Consider the following 20,937-nt stretch of genomic DNA (forward strand, 5'->3'; position numbering starts at 1 on the left):
ATTTAAAAAAGCATTGCAAAACTGGATGTTAAAGTAGGTTGAGGATTCTGCCAGTTACAGATTCTAATAATAATAAGGTAGTACTGAGCATGACCCAGGAGCCATGTTAAAATCAGCTAGAGGGGAAAAAAAAAAAAGTTGTTTTGGTTAAATACAGGCTTAATGTGGGTAGCTAATCATGCTTCTCCTTACTATATGTACGTCAGTTTTACATGGTATTTAGCATTTACGGTAGCTGCGTGAGTCCTGCATTATGTTACTGAACTAACCTGTTCTCAAGTATGTCCAGTCTTCCTAATGTTGCATTCCCCACCCCCCCACCCCCCAAAAAAAATCTAGTTATTTTTATTGACTTGATGTTATTTTTTAATCTTGTTTAACAAATACGGTAGGGAAAAAAAAGAATCTGGTGATAAAGAAGGTCTCCTTAGCAGAGGAAGGTCAAAATGTTCCCTCAACACCATACAATGGACACCTTCTAATTTTGCATTAAAGGAGCCAATTTGCCTGAGGGGTAGCTGAGCTTGTGGCAAACCTGGTAGGGCTCATGCAAATATCTCTGCCTAGGCTACAGCCTATCGCTTTCTTATGAAAGTTCTGAAAGCAGAGGTTTTAGGTTGGGCAGATGTAAAGGAATGAGCTTTCTGGAACTCCAGTGTTTCTCTGAATAAAGCTGTATTTTTGTTTGTGATTATAATTTTAGTGATTAAAATGTAATTAGTGACTAAACAGGTAAGAGTGAAACAGAAATCTCAGTGGCATGAAGGGTTTCTGGTTCCTGGAAGGGTGTTAATCCCATTTGAGAGTTTGGGGGGAGGGGGGAGCAATACTAATTATCTAATGAATAGGCATCAGGGTCTGCTTTCCATAACTGCTTTTCAGCTGTTATGTTACAGTTTTTGGAGGGATGGCTGCACACTGCAAAAACGTCAGGGTAAACTTGCAAGTAGGGCAAGGCACAATTAAAACTGAAAATTGAGACCTGTAACATTAATTAGAAACTCATTAACTACCATTTATGATAATATGCCTTCGTGTCTCTCCTTCCTCCTCCTGTCCCTCCTCCTCTCAAAAAAATAAAAAATCCAATTTATCACTTCTCGAAGGAAAGTGCTATTATGTTGTGCTTCCATGCAATCTCATAACGGCTTGGGAACTGAAACCCCTGTTTCATTTCACCCTTAAAAATTTTACATGTTCTTGGGTCTGAGACAGTGAGAAAGTGAGATGGTGGGGTCTGGATAGAAGGGAATATTTCAGGAGAGGCTTTGGATAAAGAAGAAAATACTGTGAGTCTCTGTCAATATAATGATTAGATTGGGATTAGATTGTTTTCTCAGTAAGCGTGATTTAAACATAATTAATTTGATTTCAGAAAAGCTGAAAGACGCAGGCAAATATGGCCTCAGAGTGTACAACCGGTTGTCTTGAACTTAGTGACAATACACTCTGCAGAAGGTACAAGAAAGTTTGGGTGTGTGCAAGACTTGTGGAAATTTTATTGGGAAATAAAAGAGGGTATATTTATTACCAGAAACTACAAATCAAAGTAATTTTTAATTCATCCACAGCTGGCATGCATACTACCTAGTATTTCCGCTAATATGTTCTTTCATTTCATGGGCAATGTGAATATTTAGTAACAAAGAAAGCTTTCAGGATTTCAAGACACTTCATTAACAGCAGTGAAGGTAAATTAAGTAAAAAATCACCTTATTTCTTGTTTTTCATTTAGTTGGCAAAAAGACAAACAAACCACTATTCCTGCTTAGAATGACAACAAGCTTTCCTCCTTTTCTGAATTGTTGATAATTAAGAAAATAAATGTTCTGAGTTCGATCGTGATTTTGTGTGTGTTGCTGTGATTGGGGTTTGAAAATATTTTGACTTCTAAAGAGGTTTTCAAATAAAGGGTGGGTTCTTTTTTCAAATGGGAAGAAGTCGCACATCTCATTTTGTGGGAACTACCTGCTTAGGTTTGTGGCATGTGGGGTTTGTGTGTGGTTTTTTTTTTTTTTCTTTATTTTTTTGTAAGTGAGAAGCATGGTGAGATTTAACAATGCTTTCCATCTGTAGGTGAATCTTTATCAGGCACAGGATATTCTCCTCCCAACATGATCAGTGAGATTAGAAGATTCTTTTCCTGAGTCAAATGGATCTCTTTCTTTGTCTTTTGTTTCTTGGACACTGGCTAAAAAATCCTTCTCAACTCTCAGCACTTCTTCCTCGCAATGACAGGCTGTATATTTTTCCAAGAGATTTTTGTTTAAGTCAATAAATGCCATACCACTGCAGCTAGATGTTGGGACCATAAAGCTTGCTTGAGGCAGTTGGATGGCGCTTGGGGCACTTTGGCACTCCGTAAAGGGTTTCGATCTCTGTCCAAGAGGCCTGTGTTAGAGTTCGTATGGAGCACAAAGATGATAACGTGACCTTCATGTGGCGGAAGAGAACATGGAGATGATGGCTTTCTTCTCTTGGCTCATGGATGTCTTTGTGCTGCCCCAGTCTAAGCTGGTTTTGGCACTTTGCTATTATGTCTGACATAATTGGAGCTCTCCTCTAACGTGTTGTGGGTAATTGGCTTTGCTCTGAGCTGAGAGAATGGCTGGTGAATTATTCTGCTCTGAGATGCTCCCTCTCTCCTGCTGAGAAAATGCAGTGGCCAGAGATCCAGTGTTGGCTCCGTCTCAGCAGAAGCTCTTTAACCATAAGAAAATCTACTTGAGTTGGAGTCTGCTCCAGCTGGCTTTGTGCTTGTCTCAAGCACCATGCACAGTTACTCGAAGGTGCTGGGATGCTACAATGAGCCCCTGATCTGGGCTGTGTGTGGCAGGTGGATTCTGTCAAGAAGCCTGGGGAGACTTTGCATCCTCTTCACGCTGCCTCGCCCCTGCACCTGCACTGGTGTTTGCAGCAGTTTTTTCATCCTGATGAGGAAGCCAGAGCTGGCCGAGCCGGACTGCAGTGTTGTCCCCAGCCACAGCAGGCATGTGTGTTCACAGGGCTGGGGAGGTACTGGGGAGGCCGTCTGCTTGGCAGAAAGGAGTTGCCTTAAGACTAAAGTCCAGCCCTTTGTGTCATTATACAAAAGTAACTTAATGCTTGTTTTAGTGTGCGCTCACTGTAAATATGGCTATTAATACACCGGGAGTATAGCACTATTTCTGTTGAAAGCTGCTTTCTCATACATAACTCACCATGCCGCACAGATGTTAGCATTTTTCTGTGTAATCAGATGATCTGATGAGCATCTTAATCTTCCTTAAGGTACTTCAAAGTTGTTGCTTATGTGGCAAAATGTGTTGCTGCATGGTAAGACTGAAGCTGCTGCAGTTCATCTTTATATTCATAATTCAGACTACACGGTGTGTCGCTTAGGTAAACATAACCTTGAAAGCAGGGCCAAACCAGGTCCCCAGAAGATGTATCAAGGCACTAAGTGACACAGCCCTGGTGGTGTGCCGAGGGGTGTTGCCTTCATCTTGTCTGAGTTTGCTAAAGAGGAAAGTCTGACTGATTTGTGTTTGGGGAGGGTTAAGGTAAGGCTTGGTAATGCCTATTCATAGCTATCAAGACTGGGGACACCAGATGCTTTAGGTAGGTTAGGAAATTCCATCTTTGACTCAGAAGAATCTCATTGCTGTACCTTGTAAGAGTTGTCTTTCGTAGCTGGAAGTTTGTAGTATTTCATTTAGATGGCAAAGATAGCCATAAATTGTCATTTTTATTAATATGTGATTTGTACAGACATAAGATATTATAACAATTCAAAGCTCTAATCATCATGATAATGGAGCCTAATTGCTAAGCTCCTTAAAATCTTTAAGACAAAATCTCTGCTAATACCATCTGAAAGCTGACAGCAGTTTATTATTTCTGTTTTGATCAAACCCCTATTTTGCAGGGGAGGAAATAGTTGTTCTAATTATGTACTTGAAAAATGACCTTGGGATTGCAGATCCAGGCAGACAATAGGGACGTTATCTTTTTTTTTTTCTTTACCCCTTCAGTAAGTACAGTGAATTCTCATGTACAATCTAACAGGTGAGTGTGCTTTTATTAAAAATAGATAATCAAGCTCTTGGAAGAGTTTAATTAAATTTGGTTTGTGCCTTTTTTTTTTTTTTTTTTCCATAAGGCTACTAAAATAAAAAGGGGAAAAAACACAACCTGAAAATATCCTAAATTTTAGTGATCTGCCTTCAGTGCTGATCTCAGTTCTTGGGATGCTCTGAACATGTGTATCCTGCACATCTGCTTTTGCACAAGAGGTGTTTGTTAACTAACTAAAGGCAACAATTGCATTTTCTTGCAGTGCAAAACCTCAAAATGTAAGGGTGACATTTCACACCAGCACATCATCAGTCTCCAAGTATTCACCTGGAAAATGAGAGCACTCTGCCACATAATGGCCTTTTCTTAGCACACTTTCATTTTGATAGAAAGATTGCTTTCTGTGCGTGCATTAGGACAGAAAAAAATCACCCAGCAATGCTTTGTCCAGTCTGCGAAGGTAATCTTTTTTACTATGAGACAGTAAATCTGGTTGAGCTGAAGAACCAGCACTTTTAACACCTTTTTTGTGTTAGCTAGACAGTACTCTCAAATTGTTTCTGGTTTTCTTGCAAATACCACTTAACACAGTTTTTCCTGACTAGCACCAGGATCTTTGCTGTACTTGTTATGTATGATGCTGTGAGCTGGTGGCTGTCATTCAGAGGAGCGCTTATGCCCTGAATAGTACATTCATTTCTAGATAATTCGTGTCAATCATAGATTTCCTCCCCACCCACCCCACCCCCCTTTTTTTCCCCCTCTTCTTTTTCTCCTTTTTTAAAAAATTGGTATTACTACCATGGGACTTCTCAGAAGGCATGTACTACCTCTGGTAAAAGAGGTCCTTCCCCACATTTGTCAGCTCTACCTTACAGTGTGATCTGCACCATTCATTCTCTTTCATGAAGCTTTTCAGAGTGTCTTCAGCTATGTCTTGTTTTATTCTCAGCTTGCTGATTGCTGTGGCCTGAAGAGTGTAAGCAAGTAAATATTTCCCTACCTTGTAAAATGATCTCTTAATCAGTATTTGAATCTCTGGTAAACAGTTCACTTCAACCCTGATGCTAGGAAAGCTGTCCTGATATACACAGTTGCTTGGTTTCTGCAAGGTTTCATATATACTATTAAGAATTTATCTCAAGGTTTTTACAGGTATTGCCAGTAACACTGATCCAAATTACTTTTTTGCATGTTTTATGGAAATACATTCAAAAAAATAGAGGCAATCTTCTGCAGCAAGCTGTAGCCAGTATGCTGGGCTTAATAAGCAAAGTTATGTTTGTCTGGGGGACTTTTTCACAAAACATAATTGAGGATGACAGCTTGGTTATGAGAAGCTTGATGTATACATCAGTTTAAAAGCTTGTCACCTACTTGATGCATTAATTCAAGTCCTTTGTGCAAGCCAAAGTTCCTATTCTGGGCAAAGCATATGGTCTGTCACTTAGCGCATGACATGTTTTTAGATCACTGTGTCTGCAAGCGTACCATCCCTGAATGTGAATGTACAGGCTTGCCCTGTAACAGCTAGCGCCAATTTATTACCCTTTCCAAGAGTTCTACTCTATTGTTGGGACTATTTATAGCTTAAATATGAGGAGAGATGTTCAGGGTTTAGCCCACAGCTCTCCTTTACTATCCTTTGAATTTTCCCTATGAGAAATGACTTCCATTCATCCACCAGCTGAAATAATATTCATAGGAGCAGAAATGTATACACTCGTATTTCTGTGTAATAGTCATGTTGACAAGTCTTATAACTACATAGACAATTTGCTTTGCTTACCGGGTAGTGAACTTGATTTTGTAAAGATTGCTTAATTCATCAGGGTTAACTAGACTTTAGCCAGATAAAGATTAACTGAGAAAAACCGAAATCAGGCTTTAGGGAAGGAGCTGTTAATTTACACTTTTGATTAGCAACTGTAACACCAGAAAGGTAGAATCTGTGATCAGGGTCTACCTGTAGGAATGATTTACCCTTCAGTGCATCAGAATAGGGTCCAAAGTCCACTCATAAATTACACAAAAACCTAGTCATTGCCGAATACTTGCATTCTGAAATTTCATCTGTTGCCCAAGTACATGCACATTAGATTAACTGTCTTTATATAAAATTAGGTAGACTGCAGACTTGATGTAAAATATTCAAATTGCCATTCTAACCTCAACATCAAATAGCATGCAACTCCATGAATGAACCAGACTATTTACAAACGTACTGAACTTGTAGCCAAGTTTCCTTTCCCCGTAGCTGGGTAGCATTGGAAAAAGGATGTCTGTAAGTAAAATACTGACAGTGCAAAACACGTGTCTTTGAATATTCATTTGCATTCTGGATTGTTGCTTAGCACCATTAACCTTATTCCATTTCCTTTCTGTCTGCAGCTATTGATATGAACGTGCTTTCTTTGTTTTCATACACTGATTAGCAAATGTCAGCAACAGAATGTGAATACCTGCATTCATGCATGTCCTGGAGCATTTGCTATTCATGTTCTGCTTTTAGTTATTCACTTTATTATTTTTTTCCCCCCAGTGGTTGTCACCATTCAGTTGTGAAGCAGAAAAGTTACCTTAAGGCTTGGATGAAAAACTGCACACAGCCCACTGAATGCTAAATCTTTGGATGAGAAGTTGCAAAAAACACATAGGATATGTTTTACCCAGCCCTGGGAACAAGTGTGTTCCCAGACTGCTTGAAGGGGCAAGCTGTGGGCAGCACTGATGGAGCTTTTCCAGACAAGTGTGCCTCACTTCTATTTCTCTGGCTACTATTGTGGCTCAAAGAAAATGGTTAAGTGTGAAGTAAAGAAGGATTCGATGTGATGAGTGGTATTCATTTAAATAGCTGATAAATATCCTTCTGATATCTGAATTTAGGTATCAGTACTGTTAACATTTCCATGCTCTTCCCCTCTGCTTTTGTTCCTCAAAGGGGAGGGAGCATCCTTCCAAATCTGTGCAGACAGAAAAACTCACCTGGGTATAGAACATGTTTAAAATGAGAAGTATAACACCTTAACAACATGATGAGAGGTAAAGAGTGTGTAGTTGCTTTAGTATCTCTGAAACAGGCCTTAGAAAGTTTGTGCGGAGCTGTTGCAGTGGTATTTGAAAATGGACTTGCAGGAGAGCATAGAATCATCCCTGAAAAGGTGTGCTAAGGCCTGGATGGGGCATGAAAAGGAAGTATTAATTGCTTTTGCACACGTATTTGCAGAGGGAAGGTTTGTGCGTGGCTGCCTTGAGTCTTGGAATACAGGGTTTGCCTGCTGAGGGAGGTGAGCAGGGTGGGTAACTGGCTGCGACATGGATGTCTCTGGTTTTGTGAGGAATGCATCTAATGTATTCTGTTTCCTGGTAACAAAATTAGCAGCCTTTCTAGCTACATTATTTACAGTGAGTAGTTCAACATATGTTCTGATTAATGCTCATTTTGCTCGAGGTTTTCTTCTGTCTGTTTTAAACAATGTGCCAAACAACCCCCAGGTTAGTAGGTGTTAGTTTTGCAGGCTGTTGCACTGGGGAGAAATTCTCCTGGAAGCTGTGGGAGATGGAACACATTTCTGACTTCAGAAGAAGAGGTGGCAAATGCAGGAATGAGGTAGTGGACTGAGCAATCAAAGGAAAACTAGATGGTCCTCTTCTAGACCATAAGTAAAAAGCACTCTAGCTATGACTCTGCTGCCTTTTAAAGTCACTGAGTTTATTGTTGACATTAGCAGGGACAGATTTAGCTCAGCACGATGCACTGCAGAAAATAGTTTTCCTCTCTGACTGTTTCTGCACTCACATGGGACAGCTAGAAGGTGACTTGTACTGTCAACAACTTTCCTCAGCTGCAGTTTGAAAAGCAACAGCAAAAAATCCCAGTATTTAAAAATGCATTTTAAAAAAGGGATTCCTGGCCGTGTCCATTTCATTATCACCTGAGCTAGACATACTTATGAAGGCTACACTCACTGATTTGTCTAAAGAAACAAATTCTTGCTCAAGTAGAAATTAAATGTGGGAGATGCTCATTGTGTCCTAATGTACAGTGACGGTTAACATATTTAAGGGTGCAGTGCATATGCAGTGGGGATGGGATTTGATGATTGGAAGCAGTTCCTCAGGTTGCGTGTCTACATTGTTTTAGAGGATTTACTGCATGTGAATTTCATTCTGCAGTTGGAGACTCTTCTGCTGGGTTTGAATGGTGGACAGGAGCTATCACAAGTTCCCCACATACCTCTCCAAGCAGCCAAATGGGTACTTGAGTGGTGCGATGCTTCTCAAATAAGGCTTTCCTTGGAAGTGTGTATGTGGAATAATAAGATAAATGTAATTAGGAGTGACTTGTTCACTGAAGAAAAGGAGTAGGAGTTTTAGGATGGAAACTTGAAAGAGGAAACCTCATAGAAATAGAGCCCAAGTGTTAGTTTTCCCCTCAGTTAATTGTATTAATAGTAAACACTATCTAGTATTGCTTGTGGATGTGATTTTTAGGAGCAGGGAGGGGGAGGAGCTTTAAAAATCTTTGGTGAATGATATATCTAGACTTATTATTATCAGCTGAGAACAAATAATAAAAAATACTCTAGAAGAAACCTATCTGCCTTTGCAGTGGTGCAGTTCCACCAATTAGAATAAGGTTTTGTGAGAAAGAAATCAATCCAAAATTAAAGCTCTTATATTTATAAAGTGCTCTTTGATCAGGGGCTTCTGCATTGAACGAGTCTTACGATATCTAAAATATAATAAAAATTTCCTATTGAAAACATTATCCAGGGCTGTTACAATAATTTGCTCAAGGCTGCAGATCAGAGGAATCAAGAAACAGTATTCAGTTCACTTTTTTGAAGTATTCTGACTGCAATTGTCTCTAACACGCTTGACCGATACTGCTAGGATATGGTAAAAATAAGTGTGAGAACAAAACCTTTGTGAGAAAATCAGTGAGCCGCTTTCATTATTGTATCTTGATACAATAGTGCTAATACGAAGTAACCATTACTTTCAGGATACTATATTGGATTAACATGGGAGTAAAGAAAAATAGAAGTTCAACACTGCTGGCAAAAAAACGGAGTAGACAGTAAACTGCTGCTCCTCACATCTTTTAAAAGGAAAAAACCAACAACAAAAAATCCCACCCCACCTCCCAGCTGTGGTAGTTGCATCTTTGTGTATATGGATGTGTGTATGTACTGTTAATTGTACATCAGAACAGCTGCTGAAGAACTACGGTTTCCATCCTGCAGAATGGATTTGACAATGTTTCAAGACTTGCTTTTAACCTAGATAGGATAAAAATCTTTCCATAGAATAGAAAACACGCTGTTTCGAGCTACCTTGATATAATTCCCAATCACCCTCAGCTTTAGCAGTAGGACCACTTGATAGTTTTAATGCATCAGACACCGCATCGCTGCTCACCTTTATGGACTGAGATCTTCAGGCTAGCCTTATCTCCCATGGTTTGCTGTTGCTCCCATCATATGACTTGGTGGTTCAGGGAGATAAAATTGGTGCCAGACAGGGAATCTATCCTTGCCAGTGGGGACAGTCTATGGAGCAGAATGAGATAAGGGTTACTTCAGCATTTCTAGCAGAGGCAGATTGATCTTGGTAACTGGGAGATAAAATGGCAGATGAAATTCAATCTAGATGATGCACCCTGGGGGCAAAAATGTCTTAAATAAAATGATGGGCGTTGAACAAACTGTTACTGCTCAAGAACAAGATATTGATGTTGTCCTAAATGACAGCATTGACTTTACGATCTTGTTTCAGTCAAAAAAAGTGAATTGATGTTTGGAATTGCTAGAAAAGGAACAGAGGGCAATCCAGAGATCATTATTAGGCCACTATTCAAATCCATGGTTCAGCTGCATCTTGAATAGTGCCTGGTTCTGACTCTTCCATCTCATATTGGACCTCACAGAATCATAAAAAGGTCAAAAAGAATGTCAATAATTACTGGAAGGATGAAAAACATCTTCCATAGGGGGAAAAAATTAGTTGGGAAGGGAGTGTAGAGACAAGTGTCGGGGAATGAAAGCTTCAAGGAGTTATGAGGGGATCAAAGGGGATACACAGCAAATAATTTTTTGATTGTCCTTGTACAAGAAACAAGGGGCTTCACTTAATGTATGGTTGGGTCTTCACGCAACATGTAATTGCATTGTGGAACTCCTTGCCACAGGATTTTTGGGTGATAAAAAAATAAACAGAAAAAAATCCCATGAGTAAATGAAAATCCTACTAGACAGGCCAAGGGAAAAAAAAAGAACCAAAACCAACAAACCCTTGAGGATTACTAAATAAGCTATCAGTGCTGGACACAGAAGACTATTCTGGGCTAAGTGACTGCATGTTTGCCCTATCCTCATGCAGTTCCTTTTGCCTTCACTGTTGGTCATGCTGAGCTAAATATGTCTTTGCTCTCATTGAATATAACCATGCTTATTGCAGTCATCTGAAACAAAATGGTTGTATGGTTGGACAAATTTAAATACTTCAGTAGTGCACTGTTATGAAAAAAAATACTTATTTTTAAATGGATAAATAAACTCAGACTACTTTGTGCATTTATCATTTGTATATATTTCTATTTATACACTTTGTATGTATTATCATTTGATAAATAATATTGATAAAGTTTAAAAAAAACACCAAACCAAAACATAGTGTTTTGATGTTAAGAATATCCTTCCTTATAGGTTTGAAATGAGGCTTGTAATGAAAAATCTTATTTATGTAATCTTAAATTTTAATTTTATCTTGGAAATTTTTAGGTTTATTTCAGAAGCAAAGATATCGGCTGAGCCAAAGTCAATGTATGTGTATATTTTGGAGTTACATCTTGCAAGACCAAACTATATTTATTGATTCTGTTGCTAAACAAAGGAAGAATCCCTTTTCCTAGGTCTAATTTTACTGTTGCCACAAAATATGTCTTTTGTTATTAGAATCACCAAATCAGCATAAATGTCGTGCATTTTATCAGAAGTTTTTATTAGCTAAGAGTTATATATTTAAATAATTTCAAGTATTGTTTGTTTCTTAGAAAATCCTTAGTCTGCACAGAACATTTGAGATGAGGCCAATGTTAAATCAACACAGTTCTTGCACACTGCGGTTGGTTCAACAGCATTAAAGTGGCCTGGAACCTACTTCAGTTGAAGGTAGCGGTGTCAAGAGAATGGGCAAATTAAGGGCAGGAATTAGTTTCAGGAGAATAAATATATCTTAAATTGGCGGGAAAAAAGGAAAGTATCCTTATCTGTCAGCTAGCGATGTTTGCTAGTTCTGTTGCTCTGAGTCCTTGAAAAAAAGAAGTGTACTGTCTGTGCATATAGTTCTTAGGCAAATTTCAGTGGTGACTTTGTTTAGTATGCAATTTTCTAGAAAACTGTGTGGTGTGGTGAAGGTATGTGATGTGATACTGAAGCTATTTGATTTATAATGTCGTAGTTGTTACTCCTTTAAATGCAAAGAAAGCTACGTTTTTGGTAGTCAATGCACCATTGATAACAAAATCATACACAGTATTACAAGCATCCATATGCATTGCAGAGGTGTTCGGATTTTTTCTTGTATTTTTTTGTTAATGATTGAAAAATATCAACATGACCTTAATTTGCAATTTGCGCAATCCCATTTCTCTTCAGTTTAACAACAGTTAAATCTGTACCTGGACTATTTGAGCACACTGGGTTGTAAACACAGCAGTCTCTTATCTTTTGGCAGTCACAGTAGAAACCAGTTGCACTTTTGTAGCTTTTGGTTTAACACAGACTGCATTTTGGACAGCATGTGGTGTATATGCTGTCAAACACTCTGATCGTGGTGATATCTTGCCGACCTCTTGATTATGTCCTCTTATTTGTTCAACTACTGCATTATCAACACCAAAGAATTGGCAAACACATACAGATATCCTGCTGTGCATGTTACCGAGATATTTTAATTCATAATTATCGTTAAGAAAGATAGTATTTATAAAACATTTTCTGGAAAGGAAAAAGGCACTCTTTTTAAAGGTCTTTGGATGAAAGTACGGTAAAGTTCTGATCAAGATAAATGCAAGGGTAAATAAGGATATGGTAGGTGGCCAAGTGAAAATAAGTTTATGGGTATATACCATAATTCAATTAAAGGGTGGTTCTTTGGTTGTAGAAATCGATTTGATTTCATTTCTGTAGGGAAGTGCAGAAACTAGTCTTGTAGCCATCATGTGTCCCTCGATCTGTCTTACAGGAACATGCAGGAAATCTTTAACATGAGTGTGAAAAAGATGACGGTTCTGCTTCTTCCATGACATTGGTGGGTGATTTATATATACAGCAGATCTGACAATGACATATAAATTTACAGCTTGAAATATTTACATCTGAGCTTTATCCAAGGTTTAACAATTGCGTTGAAGCCTCACTTTTTAACGGTGACAACCTGGACAAGTATAAAAAGATACAGATAGACAGTATTTCTAATCTGATGCTCCATCAAACACCAGCGCATGGAGAAGAAAGGTGGGGGGTGAAAAGAGAGAGGCCTCAGCCGTTCTCTTTGCATCTCTCATTTCTCTTTGTCCCAGCAGCTACTCCTGTAAATTGACCTAAGAAGCAGGAAATTTCTCTTGTCATAGTACAACCCTGGAGAAAACGGTCTGTCTGTGAAAGCCAGCCTGCGATGTAACCATCTAATTTAAATCAAACACTAGCGAGAAGTCACTCTTCCTTTGTATTGTTTTCTGACAGAGAATATACATGCACCGTGTTTGAAGGACCACAGAATAATTATTTGTTTTGCCTCTTTCATGGTTTATTTTTTAGCAATATCAGCTTGGCTGGGAATATAATCACTAAGCTGTACACAAACCCAGCTGTGGAGACAGCAAAAAGCACCTGAGAAGTCAGCACAGAACAAGCTTGTTTTCATTAAAGCAGTGATTTAATTACCACCAGCAATGCTCACCTACAACTGTTGATGTCAACGTGCAGTGTTGATTTGGGATGAGGTGTGTTGACATAATGAAAAAATTTTGTCCGAGCATGAACCCTTTACCCTGGGCTTCCACAGGTCTGGCTTCCAAAGTCGGAGGTGGGTAAATGAAAATTTAAGCACAGTATTAATTTTGTTACTGATAATGTGGTTCCAAAGCACTGTAAAACTGAAACAAAAAGTTGGTGCAGAATTCAGCCTAGAATTTACTGGTGAGAATGACTAATTTTTACCCAAATTCTGTGCCAAGTTCTAAAGAAGGAAGAGTGGTTCTTTGCTGTGTCAAAACTGTTAGAAAATAGATGGGAGAAGGACAGCTATATAGAGGTGGAATGGAAAAAATAGAAGTGGACACAATGACGATGCTTCTCTTAGTGTTGCTTCAGGTTAATGTTTTTAAAATCCTTCTTTTGGAACAGCGTCACATTATGGGCCAGTATTCAGTTTGCAGCCCACTCTAAATACTGTATTCTTTTTTTGGGTGGTACAGCTGACTAAGTTGTTATTCCTCACTTTGTTATTTTTATTCAGTTTTCTCCCTATCCTCCTGTGTGGCATAACTTTCTTTTTTTTTTTAATATCTTTTTTTATTGATTTCAGGCTACTTTGCTACCAGGATCATTTAGAATTCTGAAACAGTGGTCCAAGCGCTTGCAAAGGTCTTGGTGACCTGCACAGTCTCTTTATTTTGCCATCCAGGTTATTAATGGAAGTTTTGAACAAGAGCAAGCCTAGAACACATTCCTAAGTTGAAATAACCACATGATTTGATACTCAGACTTGCACTGGTGGCTGTGCAGGCAACTCTAACGTCATCATGCAGCTGCATTCTGTGGGGTCCTGGGGAGGGACAGCGCCCATTGCATCTACAGAGTTTGGAACAGGCAGTACAAGTAAGTAACTTTACATATGTAAAGTTTACAGGGTGCTCATACCTTTTCTGCAAAATAATTATTCATCCATGAGTGAGGAAAGGTTGAAAAATCATTGGCTATAGTGGGTTTAGCTAGTTTGATTATGTAATTTTTTTTTATTTTTTTTTTTTCCCCCCTGCTGCCTTAAAAAGGGCATTGGAGTCAAGAAATAGCACAGCTATTTCTTTTTCCATTTTCCGTAGCCCTGTCAGAGAATGAATTTGAGCTGGATTGGTACAAATTGTTCTTGACAAATCCATCTCTATATATAACGCACGATGTTTTAGATGCCTAACATACTGCTTCCTTAATAATTTCTTTGAGTATCTTTGTAGCTTCAATCTTCTAATCTCTAATTCCCAAGGTTTCCTCTGAAGTTACATGTTGTGTTTGCTCTTTATAGGCATAATGACTTCAACTAGCAAGTAAATATAGAAAGAACTATTTTATTTTTGTATGTGTTTACCAGGAAATAACATAAATGTGAAAGAATAAACTAGAGAAGGAAAAAATAAAATAATTTAAAAACAAACAAAAAAAGATTTCTTTAAGCTACTGACTGCCAATGTAGTACAATCAGGCTCAAACCAGCTCTGACATAATTCAAATGTTAGCTAGTTGCTGATGCTTTTTTGTATCTGTTTCCTTGAAAAGGAGAAGGGGAAAACTAATATAAACTACTTTTTTTCTTCTCTCCCTCATATTCCTATTTTGAATCCGTATGCTGAAAGAAAGGACAACAAAGAAAAGAGAAAACTAAATATTTCAGTGTCCTGAGGAAGTCCCAAATGTTTCACATTAAGTGCTGTCCAGTAGACTATAGAGAATATGGACCTCAGAACTCCCACTGGGGGTAGTCTGTATTTCCACAACTTATAGTTGCTCTGCTGTATTTCTATACTGTATTTCCTACTCTTGTAGATGCTCCTCTCCTAATTCGGAGTAACCTTCCGCAAAAGTTTTTGGTCTGTAAAATAAAAAATGAGTATAAAGGCCTTGCTTGCATATTTAGAATTTGATGCTAGTAAACCTGTGTTCAGTTTGCACCAGCAGAGGATTAGCACCAAGGCAGAGATCACACCACAAGTCCTGTTGCAGTCTAACTAAATGGTACATCACGGACAAGTGGAAAAAATAAATTGAGGAATCTAAAAGCATTTTTAAAATATTGTAATAAACAGTTGAAATATTTTTATGAACATAATGCTTTTCATTTTAGTTTTGTAAGAGGCTATTACAGTCTGGAGTAAAATGCTACTTAAGATATTCCTGAAAAGATTAGATGTAGATGAAGGTGGTAAATGCTTTTCTCTGCCTTCTTTCCAGCTATTGCTTTGAGGTCTGACATGGGTTTCTGCATAGTCACAAGCCTAAATACATTGAAGTCATATTTCATGTTTTTGTTTTTAATACTGTATGGATTAAAAACTTGCCTCGTTCTTGAATAGTAAGACCAGTTGTTTTCCAGGTACCCAGCCCCCTGAACTGGAAGACAGGGGCAAGGAGCAGAATGAAGCCCCCACAATACAAGGGGAAATGGTCAATGACCTGATACACCACTTAGGCACACACACGAGTCTGTGCGGTCGGACGGGATCCACCCAAAGGTACAGGGGGAGCTGGTGGAAGTGCTCACTGATCCCCTTCCCATCACTCATCAGGAGCCCTGGCTGACTGGGTGGATGATCTTAAGGGTTTTTTTCCAAGCTAAATGTTGCTATGATTCTATGAATATGTTTTTACTGTGCCTGGCTAAAGAGGTTTTACAGAGAAAGAACTTTTCCTTCCCTTTTTTTCTGAAATGTGGTATACAGGTACCTCCTACTTGGCAACATTTCCAGTTTTCTAATGGCAGCCTGCAGCTGCTTTTTAATCGCAGATTGCTTCTGGTGTCGTTACTTCTGAGTTTGTGTCTTCTGCTAACATCAGCAATCCCTCTGAGACATGTCATCTTTATCACTACAAGTCAATATTCATTGCTTTTTTCAAGGTCCATAGCTCTGCCCCATACAACACCACAGAGAATCTCATTGCTGGAGAAGCTAAGCAGGAGTATAATACCCCAGACTGTCGCTGGTGGGCTTCTGTTCCCAGAGCACCTAAGTCCTGAAGACAGCAAATGGTAATTTGCGCAGCTGATTATCCACTGCTTTAAAACCCAATCAGCTGTTTACAATGAGCTCCTTTCTGTCATGCACTATGAATCTAATAAAATCAAACTGGAAAAACAGCATCGCACTATGAGGGCTTTTCTCTCCATGTGCATCCCTTTGTAGCTCACTCAGACATAAGATAAGGAGAGCAGTTTAATCAAGAGCAGGAAAACTGTAGGTCCTTCCAACTTTTAGTTTTCATTTTTGATCCACAAAGGTGAATAATGCAGGATAAAGCGCTAGGTGCATTGTCCTCTGTGGTGGATTAACCCTACCCAGCAACTAAGCACCGCACAGCTGTTGACTCATCCCCCCCAACCCAGTGGGATGGGGAGGAGAATCAGAAAAAGGTAAACCCCATGGGCTGAGATAAGAAAAATTTAATAATTGAAATGAAGTAAAATATAATAAAAATAACAAGAACAACAACTGTAACGAAAAGGAGAAAGATGAATAAAACCCAAAGGGAAAACAAAACCAACCAACCAACCAAGTGATGATGCACAGTACAGTTGCTCACCAGCCTTTGACTGATACCCAGCCAGTCCCCGAGTAACAATTGGTCACCCACGGCCAGCTCTCCCCAGTTTTCGTATATATATATATGGATATGTATAAATACATACACACTGAGCATGATGCTCTATGGTATGGAACATCCCTATGGATAGCTCGGGTCAGCTGTCCTGGCTCTGCTCCCTGCCGGCTTCTTGTGTCCCTGTCCCCGGGCAGAGCACAGGGAACTGGGAAGTTCTTGATTTAGAGTAAGCATTACCTAGCAATAACTAAACCATCAGGGTGTTATCAACGTTATTCTCATACTAAATCCAAAACACAGCACTGTACCAGCTACTAAGAAGAAGATAAACTCTATCCCAACTGAAAGCAGGACATCCTCCTAAACTTTAATTCGGTTTATTGTGTGATCTAAGTTAGGTTACTGTTGGTTGTTTCCAGCTATGCTTGCAAGAAGATTTTAATGTTGTTTATACAGTTGGTTTTTGTTGAATTTTGTTCTTCCCTGGAACCTGTTCACAGGATTATTTTCATTGCAGAGACAACTTGGATGAAGAGTGTCTTTATGGAAAAGGGAAATGCAATTAACCAAGGTCTACATGCTTCCCCTCACTCCCCCAGAGCAGCTCCTTAAGGCCCTAGGAAGCAGTGCTCAATAGGAATAACTATAAGAAATGTTTTAGGAGCTAATGATCAGAAGACCATGAGGTCTCAGCTGTATGAATTAATTCACCCTGGTGGCAGCTTCAGTTAGGAATAATTGATGGGAATTTTCTGTGTTCCTGAGGAGTATGGTTTGTGGGCTACTGGCTGAAATTTGCATTCATGTTTCACTGTAAAAACCTTGGGCTCTGACTGGACTCTCTCACCTTTGTGAGTTTGATAGGACTGCTGATGAAAAAACATCAATGGCTTTCAGATGCCCCAAGACAGACTGCTGGTCATTCACAGATAGCAGCTGCTTCCCAAGGACAGTAGCCAAAAAGGCTATTTTTGCCGAATAAATAGTGCTGGAAAGTCCATGTTTGAAGATATGATTTTTATGTGGAAATGGTACCGTGCATGCTGATAGAAAGGCCAGGTGCCTCTTGAATTGTCCATACCTTTCACTAGCCCATGGTATATTCAAAGTGCTTGTGTAGCTGATTTTGAACCATACTGACTGAGATGCATGTGTTAAGAAATAAAAAAACCTGTATGCAACAAATTAAGTTTATTTTATTTGTGTAGTATTGCATTTAAATTGCATAGGGGTGTTAAAACCAGGACTTTTTCATAGTGGAGGTGTAGAGGTTTGTCATTACTGGGGATTTGTTGTGCAGTCATGGAACAGCCCTTCAGAAGATGAGTTTCCTTTTGAATCCACAAATACTATGACAAAGTGGATGACTTTACCCTAGAATCCACCCCAGAAAAAGGGGTGGCACCTAGTCTACAGCAGGAGACGTTCAGCTTGGCTGAAAAATTGGTCCTGGAACTGAGATGTATGACTTTGCCCCCTCCCCACCCCCAAATGATTTTTGCATTGATGTGTGTACATTATATATAATGCATACATTGTGTGTATATGTATGAAAATATGTATCTGTATATAGGTATAATACAAACCATAAAGCAAGTCGGATGGTATTTGAAGGTTGCTTTCCAAAAGGCATGAATAAATATGCTCGGTGTATAACTTTTATATGAAAACTAGCTACTTGTTTTCATCAGAAATTCCTAAGGGCAAACTAGAGTAAAATGTACGCACTGGGTTTGGTTGTTTTAAATTGTTTTGTGTTTTATAGAAATGGTGATGTAATCTTCTGGGCTAAGTCAATATTAGGAAAGAGTCTCTTTTGCTTCCCTCTTCTATTTCGCTCTCCTTCCTCCCCAGGAGAACATCAAGGAAAACTATTATTTTCCTTCAGTCTTGAAGGTATGGAGATTATTAGCATTTTATGCCACTGAGGTCACATCAAGACTCCATTGGAAATGTAGAGGAAATTAACTTTACAATTTTATAGCAGGAAATCCAACATTCAACATAAAGGTGTGATTCATAAAACTCACTCATTTGGTAAGTGCCCTCATCCTCATTTTCCAAATTCTCCTCTGTTGGTACTTAAGGGGCATGTACTGAGGTTTACTTAAGCTCATTGTGCCTCACTGAAGGACCTTATGTGTGTGAAGTATTAATATTATCCTGTGCTGAGGTTATAATCCTATTATTGAAAGAGAATTTGAGCCCTAGGGTGGGCTTGAATACTGGTACCTTAAGTAATTAGTAAAGGAGAATTTTGAAATCAGTGCTGGAGTATGGGTTGGTTTGTGCTACTCAAGTGAATTTTAAGCTTTCTGTTCCAGTCACTGAAAATCCTGTTTGGTGGTGTTGCTTGATTTGAATCGATTTATTATTCTGAGCTCTGCATCCACCTGTAAGTGGTTCTTGCAAATAAAGACTAGATTTAAATACTTAAGACTATTCCCTGTGGCGTCCGCTTAAGCAGAAAAAATGTGGCTGGTTGTTGACCTGCAGGGTTGCAAGACCCTGCTCTTGACAATATAAGGGAATCTAGGAGTGGGTCTGAAGGCTGCTGGCAACAGGTAAAATCCTTAATTTCAAATGGATGTTTACATCATCAGCTTTAGAGAAACTTTTCTTCTTTCAGATTCTGCCTTCAGAGCTTAAACCCGCAGACCTACATCCCAATCCAAGTGGAAAGGTGGTTGTAATTCAGTAACTGTCTGCCTGGCAAGAAGAATCAGGTCATTACCCATGACTGGCAGTGCTAAAAGAGCAGCTGGAATTTATACCAATTGTGAATTTCTGTTGATTGTTGGATGGCTAACTGCTGGGGTATTTCACGCTAGGGTTCTTCCTAGGTGTTTTGCTGAGCTGTGTCATTGCATGTCTGCTGGGTTTATGAACCCGATGAAGACCATGTCAGTGTCTTCTGAAATGGGTATGTATTTTAGTACTTCTGATTATTTTCATAGTGTCATAAACCAATAATCTTTGTGATACAAAACACTATTTTCAGTAAACTGCCGAAAGAATTGGTACTCTTTTCAAATTGATGCCTACTAGCAGCAATAACCTGAACAAACTCAACTGCAGAATTTTGGGACATTTCTTGAACCTGGCTTGTCAGCAGGTTCTGGAAGGAAATGAAGCAGTAAAATCTTATTAAACATAAGCATCGAGGAGAAGACTGCATAGCCTTGAGTTTTGGTTTTATCCGGTTGCAAGGAAGGATGTACCAGAATAATTACTGCTGATCATGTTAGAGGTGGGAATCATGATATCAACAGGCCACTTGAAACAATCTCTGCATGCCTAAAGGTCGGCGCCTGTCAGATGCCTAACTTGCCTGCAGCTCTGGCTCTGTGATTGCTGAGGCACGTGCTGTTTTTTCCAGAGACTGGTCCCTGGTGCAAATACAACCTTTTGAATTTTCCTTTATTTCCCCCTCTCCTTTTTCTTTTGAGTTACATGAACACCCAGTCCTTTTCATAGTTAGTTTTAAGGTGTGAAAGTGAGTACTATACCTGCAAGGTGTTTAAGGTACTGTAGACTTAATGCAAGAGTGTAAGAAATAGAAATTCCCTGGAATTAAACCTTCTGCAAGATACGCTTCATTTGTTTGGAAGTCTGGTTAAAAGGTACTCAGCGTAATTTCTTATTAAAGAAAAATGAAGTGGTTACACTTCAGCTTAGTACAAAGAATCATGATAGAAATAGAATGGGGGGAAGATGAGAAACATGTGGGTGAACAAAGTGGAAGACTAAGCAAGGGAATGTAGAGATGAGGTTCTGTTTTCCAAAAAGAGGATATTTTTATGTTTAATGTTGGTTAAAATAGATTGGAATGATAAAACTCCCTAGTCACTAATCACAACTGAAATGGCAAAAAGATATCAGATTTTCAAGTCTTCCTTCATTAGGGAGAGCACAGCTGAATTGGTTTTCTAGTTGATTTTCACTTTCTGTTAGTAGGTAAGGTGAAAATTGGGCCTGGTTTCTGATGGTACCACTAAGGAGACAAGGGTGGTTCACCCACCTTGGGCCAGCAGTCACCAGCTGGCAGCTTCACATATCAGACTGGTTTCCAGGTTGAATGGGTGCTACTGGGAGCAGGTGGAGTGCAGGAATGTTTCCAAGGGTGCTCAGACTTCTTTAGCGCATTGTGGCCTCTGCTGCCATTGCGCATAAATGAGGAGCAGCCCCGAGACACTTCCCATTGTCAGAAGTACTGTCTGCATAAACTACTTACAGCTTGCGTGATTAAGGAACATATGTCTAATAAACATGGTTATAAACA

The 20,937-nt window shown here is 39.1% G+C and overlaps 1 long non-coding RNA gene across 1 annotated transcript in view; it reads left to right on the plus strand.

Moving 5' to 3' along the window:
• The window catches only part of LOC130157793 (uncharacterized), a 170,233-nt gene that overhangs the window by 132,448 nt on the left and 16,848 nt on the right, over positions 1-20,937 (plus strand). Inside the window, exons 9-14 of the long non-coding RNA XR_008825043.1 lie at positions 12,307-12,372; positions 12,882-13,149; positions 13,651-13,943; positions 15,433-15,571; positions 18,510-18,692; positions 19,285-19,434. This is a non-coding gene — a long non-coding RNA (uncharacterized LOC130157793). The remainder of the gene's footprint in view (positions 1-12,306; positions 12,373-12,881; positions 13,150-13,650; positions 13,944-15,432; positions 15,572-18,509; positions 18,693-19,284; positions 19,435-20,937) is intronic.

The sequence above is a fragment of the Falco biarmicus genome, chromosome 12 (assembly GCF_023638135.1).
Source record: "Falco biarmicus isolate bFalBia1 chromosome 12, bFalBia1.pri, whole genome shotgun sequence".
Classification (NCBI taxonomy): domain Eukaryota; kingdom Metazoa; phylum Chordata; class Aves; order Falconiformes; family Falconidae; genus Falco; species Falco biarmicus.